General features: G+C 37.7%; 1 pseudogene; it reads left to right on the forward strand.

Moving 5' to 3' along the window:
- Nucleotides 1-2,552: 2,552 nt before the first annotated feature.
- On the forward strand, nt 2,553-6,904 carry LOC127635729 (UDP-glucuronosyltransferase 2B1-like; annotated as a pseudogene).
- Nucleotides 6,905-13,596: the final 6,692 nt, after the last annotated feature.

Consider the following 13,596-nt stretch of genomic DNA (forward strand, 5'->3'; position numbering starts at 1 on the left):
AAAATAAAACAAAACCAAACAAAACCACCCCGAAGGGAAAAAACACAGTTGAGTAATGTGGGTGACACAACGATGACAGGCTGGGCTGGAGCAAGGAACCGACAGGAATCCTAACGAAACAAGGAACACGACCAACAGAGACCTAACAGGGGACAACACAAATAACATCCCACAATTAACTGGCACCAGACAGAACACAAAGGGAGATTATAAAGGGAGGGAAACGAGGAAGGCAGTTGAAACTAATAATCAAACAGGTAACAAGGCAAATGATGGCGAGGTTATTACTGAAGACAATACAGACACGAATGCACAAGGAAATGAGAAAATCCAAAACCAAATGCATTCACATAACACTAGACAAAATACAAGTGCCTGGACTCAGCCACAAAGTAAATAAACCAAACCAACTGAAATGGATGAATCCAGACACAAGACATAAAACAGACATTGAACATGTAGATGTCAGGGCTCTGCCACAAAGGGGAAAAAACAAAACTAAGGGCAGAACCCTGACAATTTGAGGGCAAGTGGTGGTCTTGAACAGTTAAACTAAGAGGGTGGGTTTTGTTTTTCAATCAAATATTTAGTTGGGTGAGCTAAGGTTAAGTAGTGCATATTTTAAGTTGTGTATGGTAATAATTGATTTCAAACATTTGTTGATAGTAACAGCAATATTCCATTGTATTAGCATACATTATGTTGGCACAATGAATAGGGTAAAGATAGGACCCGAAACTCCTAAATATCAGGCATTTTATTTGATCAAAGTCCATTTATATTAAATTTTAAAAATGGTCAGTGAAAGAAGGTGACTAACCTTCAGAAATTGTTCATAGTCAATCCCATGGAATTAAAGTTATTTTAACTATTTTTATTTTTTATATGAGGACTGCAATTTCTGCAAATTGTATTACTAAAATATGGGTCATGCCTACATTCAGTTTAAAATCCTGATTTGTGTGTTTTTTGTCTTATCAAACAAACCTATAGTTCTCACAAAAGAAAAAGAAATCTCTAAGTGGAAACCTGCAATTGTTTGTATGCTAACTTTTTATATTTTCTTCTCTTCTCTTTTCTTTTCTTTTATTTATTTTTTGTTTTATTTATCAGGTTTGGTTATGTTATTTTATGTGTTTTGTTTTGTTTATGTTTTAACTGACCTAAACCTTAATTTTTTTTTTATTGTTTTACATTTTGAACATATTTTATTGTAACCAAATGTAGTCAGGTTGACTCAGATATCATTGATTCAAACCAGTGGTAACATTTTATAATAGTGGTCCATCATTAACAGGTAATTATACAGCAATTAATGCAGGACAAATGAGTAGTACTTTAGTTACTACTATTAACTAATATGAAAACACAATGAATTAATCAGTAAGTAATAGTGAACTGATGACTGAGGTAGTTCAATGTTAGGTTATCAATAATTACTTAATTTGATTGTCTCATTGAGAACTATTAACTAACAATGGCTAATTTAAAACAACTGCTAATGTATTACTAATCAAATCATTAACATGCGTTTAAAATGTTAATGATTATTTTTATTGTGAACAAGATCATGAAATGCACTTTCAGAGAAACATGCGCCTCACGTGCATTTTTTAAAATTAATTTATGAACATAACAGTTCTCTAACTCAAGGCTATTAAAACTAAGTATATTTACCTGAAAAATTAGGTTACACCAATTAAAGTAAAATCAAGTAGAAAAAGATCCTTGTGGAAACAATTGTAGGTTACCAATTTTCTGAGTGTATGGGATTTGTGCCTCTAATGCTTTAAAAAATAATAATGGGACTCCAAAGTGTACCCTAACCTCTCAGATCATTGTTTCAGACTCAAGACCGTTAGGTCGCAGGCTTGTTAAATTACCTCCAAGGTTCAAAGATTTTGTGGTAAAGTGAACAGTCCAAAAAAAAAGTAACTAATGAAAAAAGTTAAAGGTTACAGTTAATAAGAAATGTGTGTTTTTATAATTATTGTCATAAACTTGTGGTTTTTGCATAGATTTGCAATGTTTTGGTTACTTAATGTTGAAAATACTTTGTAATTATAAATCTTTTGTTTTTTCCTACTAGATGGAGACGGGGACGTTACTTTGCCCTCGATGTGACTATTGTGAGGACTTTTATTTTGATACTCCGTAGTGGATAATATTTGGGTAACCATGGGTTATTGAAAGAGAGGGAGAGCGGGAACTGTGTGCATCTCCTCTCTTGAGTGTCTCAGTTTTATTTTTTATGAGACCCATTAAAGTTGGTAATCTTATTGAATTCCGAGTCCATCATCTTCACTGATTATTTATTTCTGGGTGACTACAAAACCAGATGCCTTACATATTTATTGCCTGTTGAAGAATGTTTGGATGAAAATGAATGAATTAAGTTTTCTTTTTTATTTTATGGTAGGTACAATTAAGTCATTTTCCAAACAGAGGCATTTCACCATTGTCGGAATATTTGGACTTTGTCTGTTCTCACCCTGAGATGCAGTGTAGGTGAAGTTCTTGTATATCCTGTTGATAGAAGCCACTTGGTCAATATGAAAGTTCTGATAGAAGAGCTGCACTCCAGGTGCCACAGCCTCACCATGATATGTCCCAAATCCAGCTGGTACATCACGGAAACGTCCATCTGTACACTTTAATCACAATCCCTGATGAAGTTAATGAATTTGAAAACTTGTTTTGACCAGTTTTTATTGATAATGATGGAGATAGAGAAAGGCAAGTCTTCTGGATTGTCATTCTTGAACCAGTTTTTATCGATAATGATGGAGATAGAGAAAGGCAAGTCTTCTGGATTGTCATTCTTGAAGCTTCAGGCTGATCTGTTCTCAACGCTATCAACAGCACATTAGTATGGTGTTAGCCATCTTAGAGGACATGATGCTTGTGAAAAGACTTCGGGATGCACAGTACGACTTGGTGATCACTGATCCTGCTATAGCAGGTGGTGTAGTTTTAGCCCATTACCTAAAACTCCCTCTTGTTCTGTCTTTTTTCTTGTTTTTATTTCACAGCTTCACTCAGGGGACCATGGGTTTATTGTTATGTCCTTGGGGACCCTCGTTCTTCCTGTTGACGTAGCAAATTATATCGCTGCTGTTTTTGCAAATTTACCTCAGAAAGTCATCTTGAGACATTTGGGACCTCGTTCATCTCTGTGAGCAACAACTCTCTTATAGCGGAATGAATGCTGCAGAATGACCTCCTGGAACAAGAGATTAAAGTTGCAAATGGATGAACCAATGGAGTGCAAGAAGCAATATACCATGGAGTAATGGTTTTAGGTATCCATTTGTTCTATGACCAGATTGACAACTTAATACGCATTCAAGAGAAAGCAGGGGCAAAGCCCTTAAGCTGTCAGTGTCATGGTCCTGTCACTCTGTTAGTTTGGGTTTTTGTCTGACAGGACTGTGGCATCATCGTCCCATGTCTGTCTCGTGTTTCATTATCTGTCTTTTTAGAGCACATGGTTTCAGTTGACTTCCCTGCCGTACGCTCTTTGGTCTGCCTTGTTTCATGTCCGGAGCATGGTGTCTGGATCCTGACTTCCTGTTTGGTTAGGTTTCGTCTGTGTCGGGATCCTAACACTCATGCTCCATGTTCTGTCTGTCTTTGTGTCTGTCCCTCGCGACCGCGGACATGCGTTGTGCTCACTTTTTGCTGCGTTCCCGGGTCACAAGCTGTCTTCACATTGTGCTGAGGTTCGGTCACTTGGGTCTGAGGTGTCGGGAGTGTGTGGGGTCAAACTTTCTCACAGGTGTCCTGTCTCGTTTTGTTGCATGTTGCGTGTATCGTGTGGCGTTTTCCTCATGATGTATGCTCAGGGTTTGTTTAGTGTGGGAACGCATGGCATCTCTTTGTTTGCTGTTGCTACACATTCTCTTGTCTGTTCTGTCAGTTGGCATTGCCTTATTGTCCTGGTGATATGTGCTCATGCCATATGGGTATTTTTCTGTCTTGTGAGAGCATGTGGTTTTGTTTTGTTTCTGTATCGTTGCGTGTCTCTCTGTCTCAATTAGTTTATTAGTCTCACCTGCCTTGTCTCGTTACCCTGTTGATTTCTCTCCCTATTTTAGTCTCCTTGTGAGTGCTGTCCAGTGCCAGTTTGTCTTGTGTAGTTGGATGGTCTTGTTTGTTTTTACCTGTCTGTTTTGGATTACCTTCCCATTCCTGTCCGGTCCAGTCGGTCTTGGTCCCCATTTTCCTCTGCCTCAGCCTGGATATCTGTTTTCCCCTACGGGGTTGTATATGATTGTTTTTTCCCCCTTGTGGGATTTTGTGTTTGTTTTTGTAAAAATAAATAATTTAATTTTACCTCTGTGTTTGGGTCCTGTGCCTCAGTCAATCTCTGCATATTCGTGACACTCAGAGCTAAATGGTCACACTTTTGGACAAACCCTGTGGAAATTGAGCAGCGATGCTTCCTACAGGACACACATTGAGACACTCTCCAGTTTGCACAGGGATCAACCGATGGGACCTTTGGACACAGCCATCTTCTGGGTTGAGTATGTGATCAGAAATAAGGGAACCACCCATCTTTGTACGCTCTGAGTTTTACAAGATGCCGTGGTTTTCCTACCATTTTGTAGATGTGCTTTTGGTTTTGTTCTCTGTTGTTGGTTTGTTTGTGCTTACTATAGTTGCATGCATCAGATACTGTATGTATGTTATAAATTATCCCATTTAGACTATTTTTACATGATAGTTTTAATAGGAAACAGAATTATAAATAAAATGTCAAATTTTAAGCTTAATTTCTGTGGTATTATATATTACAGAACCCAATGAGTGTAAAAAGCACTGACCACATAGCGTGGCTATTTGCACCCCAGTCTCATGAAACAAGATTAAACTATGAAAACTGGCCTAGAGGGTAAGGGCATGCTTACTTGTGTGTTTTCAGAGGCATATTTCCCAGTATCCATTTTTTTTTCTTATATTTATTCTATTTGTAAGATTTCCACATTTTAATTTCATAATAATTTTCAATCAAATTATATTTAACAATCATTTTTTTTTATTTTTTCTGATTTTCTCTCCTTTTTCTCCCAATTTGGAATCCCCAATCCCCAATGCGTCCTCGTGGTGGTGTAGTGACTCGCCTCAATCCAGGTGGTGGAGGACGTGTCTGAGACAGTCAATCCACGCATCTTATCACGTGGCTTGTTGAACGCGCTACTGTGGAGACATAGGGCGTGTGGAGGCTTCACTCTTCTCCGTGGCATCCACGCACAACTCATCATGCACCCCACTGAGAGCGAAACACATTATAGTGACCGCAAGGAGACATGTGACTCTACACTCCCTAGCAACCAGGCCAATTTGGTTACTTAGGAGACCTGGCTGGAGTCACTCAGCACACCCTGGATTTGAACTCGTGACTCCAGGGGTGGTAGTCAGCATCTTTACTCGCTGAGCTACCCAGGCCCCTATATTTAATAACGTTTCGCTGGTCATGTGATCCTAACATCGCAGCCCCCTTCGTGTAGAAGACCCTCGAATACATCGAAGACCCTCTCCATATAGAATGTCAGAAATGGGGTTACTGATTTGAAGTCTTAATTTCATGTGAGTAGACATGATTTTATATATCTCTCAAAATTACTAATTTCTTTAGGAGTAAAATTTTTATTGAGAAAAAAAAAGACTGAGTGCACCTTTAATAACTGTCAGATGCCTAATATACGCTAGCTTGAAAGCCACACCTCTGGGCTCGCTCACACTGACAACAGTTGTTAATGTTGGCTGTTAGAGGCTGGCATGTTGACAGAAGGATTATAGAGGTGTCATAGTTAGTGTTCTCTCTGGTGCATTTGGAGATACTTGAGCTCATGGAGGTCACTGCAGAAGGTCATTTACTCTGCAACATGTGCTAACATGCTCACTGTTGACAGAAAATCTCTCATAGGCATAATTGTGCCTCAATTGTGGTTCACACTGTATGATTTTTCCATTTACTGCAAACACAGACTTTCGAAAGTGCACTTTAGTACTGCATACTTTGTAAATCGATGATGGTAGGAAAGTGAAAATGTTTTAAAATGAAAAAGGATTAGGGTGGATGTCGCTTAAGGTCCATTCCAAAGGTAGGCAACTTCAGCCATTTGTGAGCATGTCACACTGAGCAATCAAAGACTGCTGATTTTACCCAAAGGCAAAATACTTTTTTACAATTCCCCAAATTTGGCTCAGACAACCAAATTGTGTCCAAAATCGTACAGTGTGCGCTGGGCTTTAGGGTGAACCTTTAGATACACTGTGGTTTGGGAAACTGATTATATCCAGCTGTCACCTATTAGCACTTTCTCTAGGGTTCTAGAAAAACCCTCTCTCTAGTTTGCTGTTATTTTGCCATGAAGTCAAACAGATTATGGGGGTTAGTAATGCCTATCCCTAACTGTTCTCACACTTGTTTCTGTCCAGAGAGGTTTTATTACTCCCTTGAGTAATGAAGTCCATATTTTGTCACTTAACACTTAAAGTTTGCACTTCAAAGTCCAATGCCCAACGACGGTGGTAGGTTAATGTCACTGTCAATTGTTGAGTGCAATAAATTAATTCAATATTATTAGAAATGTTTACAAATTACCTTGTAATGTAAATGTACAGGGGCTTCGGATTCTTGGATTCCTATTGAAGTTGAACTATGTGTCTTGACTGGCATTCCAACATATTAGCATTTTTGCACATAAGAGCAACTGTTTTACTCTCCATGAATTACTCTGTGGGTCAGAGGCTGCTGAATTCTACAACCATAATCAGCCACATTCAAGGCGGTAACCACAATACACTCTGAGGGGGACAAATACCCTCCAATTAATTATCCAATCATTTAATTGATCATTTATATTCTTGTTGTTGTTCTGTTGCAGTCTATTAAATACTGATGTCTAATTGTCATTAAATTGTTGCAGGGATTACATAATGGTTAAACAAAGTTTAATTGTTAATATGCTTTTTTGTTTAATACCGCTTGTTAATGTTGTTTGAGATGACTAATCAAATGAAAGAAGGCGGGACTCACGTTTCATTGAAACAAAGCCGGAATCAAATGGAGCAGCATGAGTGTTAACGCTTTATTTTGATGGCACCAAGTAAATATTTAACTGACTATAAGTGACTTATCAACTGGCTTGCTGTAGCTGGTAAACAGTGTTTCAACAAACATTCAGTGGACTATCAATAGCCTGTATAACAGCAGCAAAATAACAGCTTATCGACTGACTTGCTATAGTAAATAGTGTTTCAACAAACATTCAGTAGACTTTCAGTTGCCTGTATATACAGTAGATCTCTATAAATGACATACTTACATTATTGTTGAGAACATCAGTTCATTAAAAGGTCATTAATAAAGATGTGCTCAATGTCAATGAGTTCCGGGCTCTTCGCTGGCCATGGCAAAATACTGACATTCCTGTCTTGCAGGAAATCATGCACAGAATGAGCAGTATGGCTGGTGGCATTGTCATGCAGGAGGGTCATGTCAGGATGAGCCTGCAGGAAGGGTACCACATGAGGGAGGAGGATGTCTTCCCTGTAACTCACAGTGTTGAGATTGCCTGCAATGACAACAAGCTCAGTCTGATGATGTTGTGACATCAGACCATGATGGACCCTCCACCTACAAATCGATCCCGCTCCAGAGTACAGGCCTCGACGATATATGCGAGTCCGACCATCACCCTGGTGAGACAAAACCGTGACTTGTCAGTGAAGAGCACTTTTTGCCAGTCCTGTCTGGTCCAGCGAAGGTGGGTTTGTGTCCATAGGTGATATTGTTGCCGGTGATGTCTGGTAAGGACCTGCCTAACAATAGGCCTACAAGCCCTCAGTCCAGCCTCTCTCAGCCTTTTGCGGACAGTATGAGCACTTATAGAGGGATTGTGCATTCCTGGTGTAACTAGGGCAGTTGTTGTTGCCATCCTATACCTGATTGCTTTCACAAATCAAATTTCTGTAGTGTTGACCATCTATGTTATGTAGATAATAAGCCTTGTTTGTTGAATTCTCGTAAACTTTAAAAGAACCATGCATTTTTACAAATCAAAACGTATTTATGGCCTTTATCACATTTAGAGCATTATATACAAATATATTGTATTATTCAGGGATTTCTTTTATATATTAAGGACCCCCAGGGTTGGTCGCTGACCTGTTGTATTTGTTGAGGATGTAGCTGCGGCCATGCTTGAATTTATAGAATGCTATACAATGCTATAATATTGGTGTACATCAAATCATTTTTGATTTATAAAGGTATAGTTCACCCAAAAATGAAAATTCTCTCATCATTTACTCACCCTCATGCCATCCCAGATGTGTATGACTTTCTTTCTTTTGCGGAACACAAATAATGATTTTTAGAAGAATATCTCATCTCTGTTGGTCCTTACAATGCAAGTGAATTGTGACCAAAATTTGAAGGTCCATAAATTTTTGTATGCATGTTTTTGTATGCATGTGTGTCTACATGTGAATACAATAATGTAAATGAAGTAACTCAGAGGGCGGAAGTGGATTCTGAAATTGGAAGTGATTTGACAGACAGATGTTTTTAAATGCCTGAGAAGGTCCTGCTTTGCATCCAAGCTCCATCCACGCAGCCCACATCTCCTGCGCAGAACTTGGCTAGATGTTATTAGATGAAGTAATTGTTTTATGCATTTTAGAGACTGAAATCTGTTCTTTTAAACCCCTCCTTTTTTGAACTTCTGGTTTATAGCTTTTATTGCTCTTAGTGAACACTGTGGTTTTGAGAAGACAGTAAAGCAAAATATTTCCCTTTGGTCTTTAGCATATCAGGGAGTTCTAGGAACATAAAAGGGTGACTCACTTGGACATAAAAAATAAGTGGTTAAATTAAACAAAATGATAAGAGTATTTATATCCCTTTAAATATTTATTTTTTTAGCAATTGTTTTGCTATATTTAGTTAGTTACTGAGTTTTCATTAGATCTTTATCATGTAGTGATGTTCCACACATTCACTGAGGTCTCTGCTCCAACAAGTGTGCACAAGATTTTGCAGCCCAGCTTCACTTTTGTTATCCAGTGCTATTGAAATAAGACAGTGCCAATATTTACGAATCCTTTCCTTGGTATAACGGGCTCTAACTTTGGAATAAACTGTGACAGGAAGTCTTATTCATGTAAAAGCTTCCCTTTGTTAATATTAATTGTGCTGCAAACCTTTGCTCCCTCCAGCAGCTGTTAGAAACTGCACACAAATTTGGCAAAGGATGATTTTCAAAAAGACAATTGTTATTATGGCAAAATGAGCCATTACCAGTCTGGCAACAGTCAGTGGCACAGATGGCTCAAAGAAGGAACAAGGTGCTCACATGCCTTTTGTGATTTGTACTGTAGAATATAATATAGCATATAATACAGCCACAGGTTTGTTAAAGCAGTGCATGTGGGTGTGACCCATTTCCTTGATCTCAGAGGATGTTAAAAGCACTTCAGTGTACAAAGGATTATTATGATACAATAAGTTCGGGCTCATCCTTGCACCAGCCAACGTTTAGAAGCAGCAGCTATAATTGTATGTTTACAAAACCACATAGAATAATTCTAAAGATGTTTTGTATTCTATTGATTTTAATCACATGTGCAGACAAGGTAAAGAATAGTTGTGTGTAAGAGTATTTCATGGATTGAGAGGTGAGACTGTTCTGAGATGTAGAAAATAGGTGGCACAAAAATCACTAGGGGCAATTTTTTTCACAGTCAGCATAGAACTGTTTGAGTTATGAGAGAGAAGCTATTGGCTTTCGGAGTACTGTCAATGAAGACAATACTTGATAAGATTAACTTGACACACTTTGGAAAAAAGAAATTGAGAGCACAGCTGTTATGGCAATTCGCTATGGCAATGTCAGCTGTTGTAAATGTTGAAAGATATTTCAACTTTTTTTCCACAATCACAATGCTTTGAGGAGAATTACAGTCATCAATATTTAGCATTCATAAATATTTCCTCTATTTGGTTCCTCTGCTTTTGCCATGTGCTTCTTACTGTACCATCTGGATTCCATATTTTGGTTGGATTTTATGTTTAAAAACCTGCAATTGCACAGATTTGGACTGCTTTTTCCTCTTTTGAAAATTGTACCTTTTGTTGAGCTCTTTGGCACTCACTCGTTGGCCTTTACCCTTTTCCCAAATAGATATCATGTTTCCTGACAATGCTCTTGCCATTTGAACTTTTTCAGCTCCCACACCCTTTAGGAAATGGAAACTTTGAGTTACTATTAAAGCATATGTTCCAGAACTTAAACAAGCTTAGACAGTGCACCTTCAATTTCTGATTGAAGGTTCCAGATTCCAACATGAGAAGCCTCAACAAGTTTAAAGCACGACAGCTGTTTTGATGTGGCCCATTTTAATGATGTAATAGATCATTCATAAGACACAAATTAATCATCACTACAGTCTGAGCATGTCTGGAGCATAAACAATGCTCAGATGATTTTAAATCACCCACAATGGGATTGACAAGGAATTGTTGTATTTTACACCCTTTCTTGCCTTATTAACAGTTGCAAGGGATGTTTCCCTTGGCAGTCTCTTAAACTGCTGAATTTAGGGGTTCAGAAGTGAAGACACACACAAGATCAACTGCCGAAGGTCAGTGAAGTGCTAAACTGTGATGAAACATTGAAGGGACTAGTTTATTCTTAGAAATTGTCTGAAGAGATGAGCTAATTGGAGGATTGTTGCTCCTGAGGGTGCAAAGAAGTGATGTAGTCCAAGAAGATCTATAATACCAAGAGAAAGCTATTTATTGGCATTTCTAACAGGTTTAATTTCAATGGCAGTTTCTTGGCTGTCGCATGAACCTTTGGAATCACTATACATGACCTGCTTCCATTTTTGCTCAAGGGTACTCATTCTGTGCTCCATTCTGACTTGATATCTCTGATTTCTGACCATAATAGCATTCCATTGCCCAATGGTCGAAGGATGATGTATAAGCAACCAAATTAATAAACAATGTTACAATGCTAGCATTTTATATTTTGTGCTAATCAAGTGAGCCATGAATGCCATGTGACCAATCCCTCTGGAACCATAGGAAAATTGCGTCTTTCAAAAGCTGCACAAGCACTTTTTGCAGGTTTTTTTTTTCAATGGACTGTATGAAATATCCACTTCATTCAGTGCTCTGTTTGTTCTCTGTGGGTCGAATGCGTGCTTGCATCTAAAAAAATCTAGACACAGTTAGACAGAACTTTCACACAAATGAAAGTTAATATTTACATGCAACATGTTCAAATACAAAATGGTTTTACTATCAAAGCTGTGTGCAAATGTGTTTTCAGAAATGTTTTCAGTTCATTAGTAGTCTTTCACACCAACACAAACACAGGTAAACACATAGGTACACATACATTCTACACATGCACGCACACACATGTTGGGTTTCCATGTTATTTGAGATAAGAAAGTTGAGTTGAGTTGTTAGAAATTCATTGGATCTCTTTAGCCAAGTGACAAGTCTTTGTCAGCTCAAGCTAATCAAACTAATGACTTGCCTATGGCTGCAGCCATCATTTGCAAAATGGAAAATGTTGTGGTAATGATTCAGATTGCATCAGCAATTTGTTTATGAAAAGAAAAATCAAAACCTAAATATTTACTGTATGTGAAATGTGAAGCCGGCAACATCTGTTAACACAAATGTTAAATCTGTACACTATCAATTTAAAGATTGGGCCTATAATGTGGTGATAAGGAAGTGTACAATATTCCATCAACAGAATAAAGAGGTCATCACAGCGCTCTTTTTGTACAAAGATAACCTATTCCTTTCTTTCTGAAAACATCAGTCTGATGGAAAAAATCTACTTTGGTGTGGAAAAAATATGTCATCCCAAATATTATTTCTATCTATTGAAAATACTATTGTTCTCCAACATTTGACAAATATTTTAGTACATTTGTATGCTCCTTTCACTCACTTACTCAAACACACACACACACACACACACACACACGTTGGTCTACCTATCATTATGAGGACTTTCCATAGACATAATGACTTTTATACTGTACAAACTATAGATTCTATCCTCTAAACCTAACACAACCCCTAAACCTAACCCTCACAGAAAACCTTCTGCATTTTTACTTTTTCAATAAAACATTGTTTAGTATGATTTTTAAGCAATTTGAATTATGGGGACACTAGAAATGTCCTCATAAATCACATTTATAGCATAATACCCTTGTAATTACTAATTTGTAACTTACAAAATTGTCCTTGTAAATCACAAAAACACGCACACACACACACACACGTTGGTGCGGCTATCATTATGAGGACTCTCCATATCAATTATATTTATACTGTACGAACTATAGAGTCTATCCCCTAACACAACCCCTAACCCTAACCCTCACACTTTCTGCATTTTTACATTTTACAAACAGTTTTTTTTTTTTTTAAGCGATTTGAATTATGGGGACACTAGAAATGTCCTCATAAACCACATTTACAGCATAATACCCTTGTAATGACCAGTTTGTTACCTAAAAATTGTCCCCGTAAACCACCCAAAACCGCACATACACACACGCACACACGCACGCACACACACATACGCATGCACACATGCACATACAAATAGGTCAAACAATTCTTCCCTTCTCTTTTCCTGAAACAGATGATAATCTTGAAATCAACCATATTCAGGAGCCGGAAACAATATTTTATGTTTTATGTTGGTCTGCCTATCATTATGAGGACTTTCCATAGACATAATTGTTTTTATACTGTACAAACTACATGTTCTATCCCCTAAACCTAACCCTCACAGAAAACTTTCTGAATTTTTACATTTTCAATAAAACATTGTTTAATATGGTTTTTAGCTATTTAAATTATGGGGACACTAGAAATGTCCTCATAAACCACATTTATAGCATAATATCCTTGCAATTACCCGTTTTTAACATTAAAAATTGTCCTCGTAAACCACATAAACATGCCCACACACACACACACACACACACACCCACACACACACAAACACACACACACACACACACATACACGCATGCACACACACATGCACATATACGCATGCACGCATGCACATACACACAAGTCAAACTCTTCTTCCCTTCTCTTTTCCTGAAACAGATGATAATCTTGAAATCAACCATATTCAGGAGCCAGAAACAATATTTTATGTGCTACAATGATGCAAGGCTCCAACTTGAGTCCCATTCAGATAAGTCAGTCCAACTGTCTTGAGGTATCCACTCTCCAAAACATACTGTAGCCACAATGAAATGGCATTAGTTAAAAGAGTTGCATAAAATGCACTCCAAGCTTCAGTGTAAATAAGCACATCCTTAGGGGACAAGATGCTTACTTATATTGAGTCATTAATCAAGACAAATTTTAGAGTACAAATCATAAAGACACCCTTTGAACCTTGTGTTTAGTGTATAAATCAATAAAGAATCTCTTATGGAAAATATACATGCTGGAGATGATGCATTCATTTTGTATTAATTAACTTTGTGACTCACAGTGACACCCTGCCCTTTGTACACACC

This window comes from Xyrauchen texanus, chromosome 43 (genome assembly GCF_025860055.1).
Source record: "Xyrauchen texanus isolate HMW12.3.18 chromosome 43, RBS_HiC_50CHRs, whole genome shotgun sequence".
Classification (NCBI taxonomy): Eukaryota; Metazoa; Chordata; class Actinopteri; order Cypriniformes; family Catostomidae; genus Xyrauchen; species Xyrauchen texanus.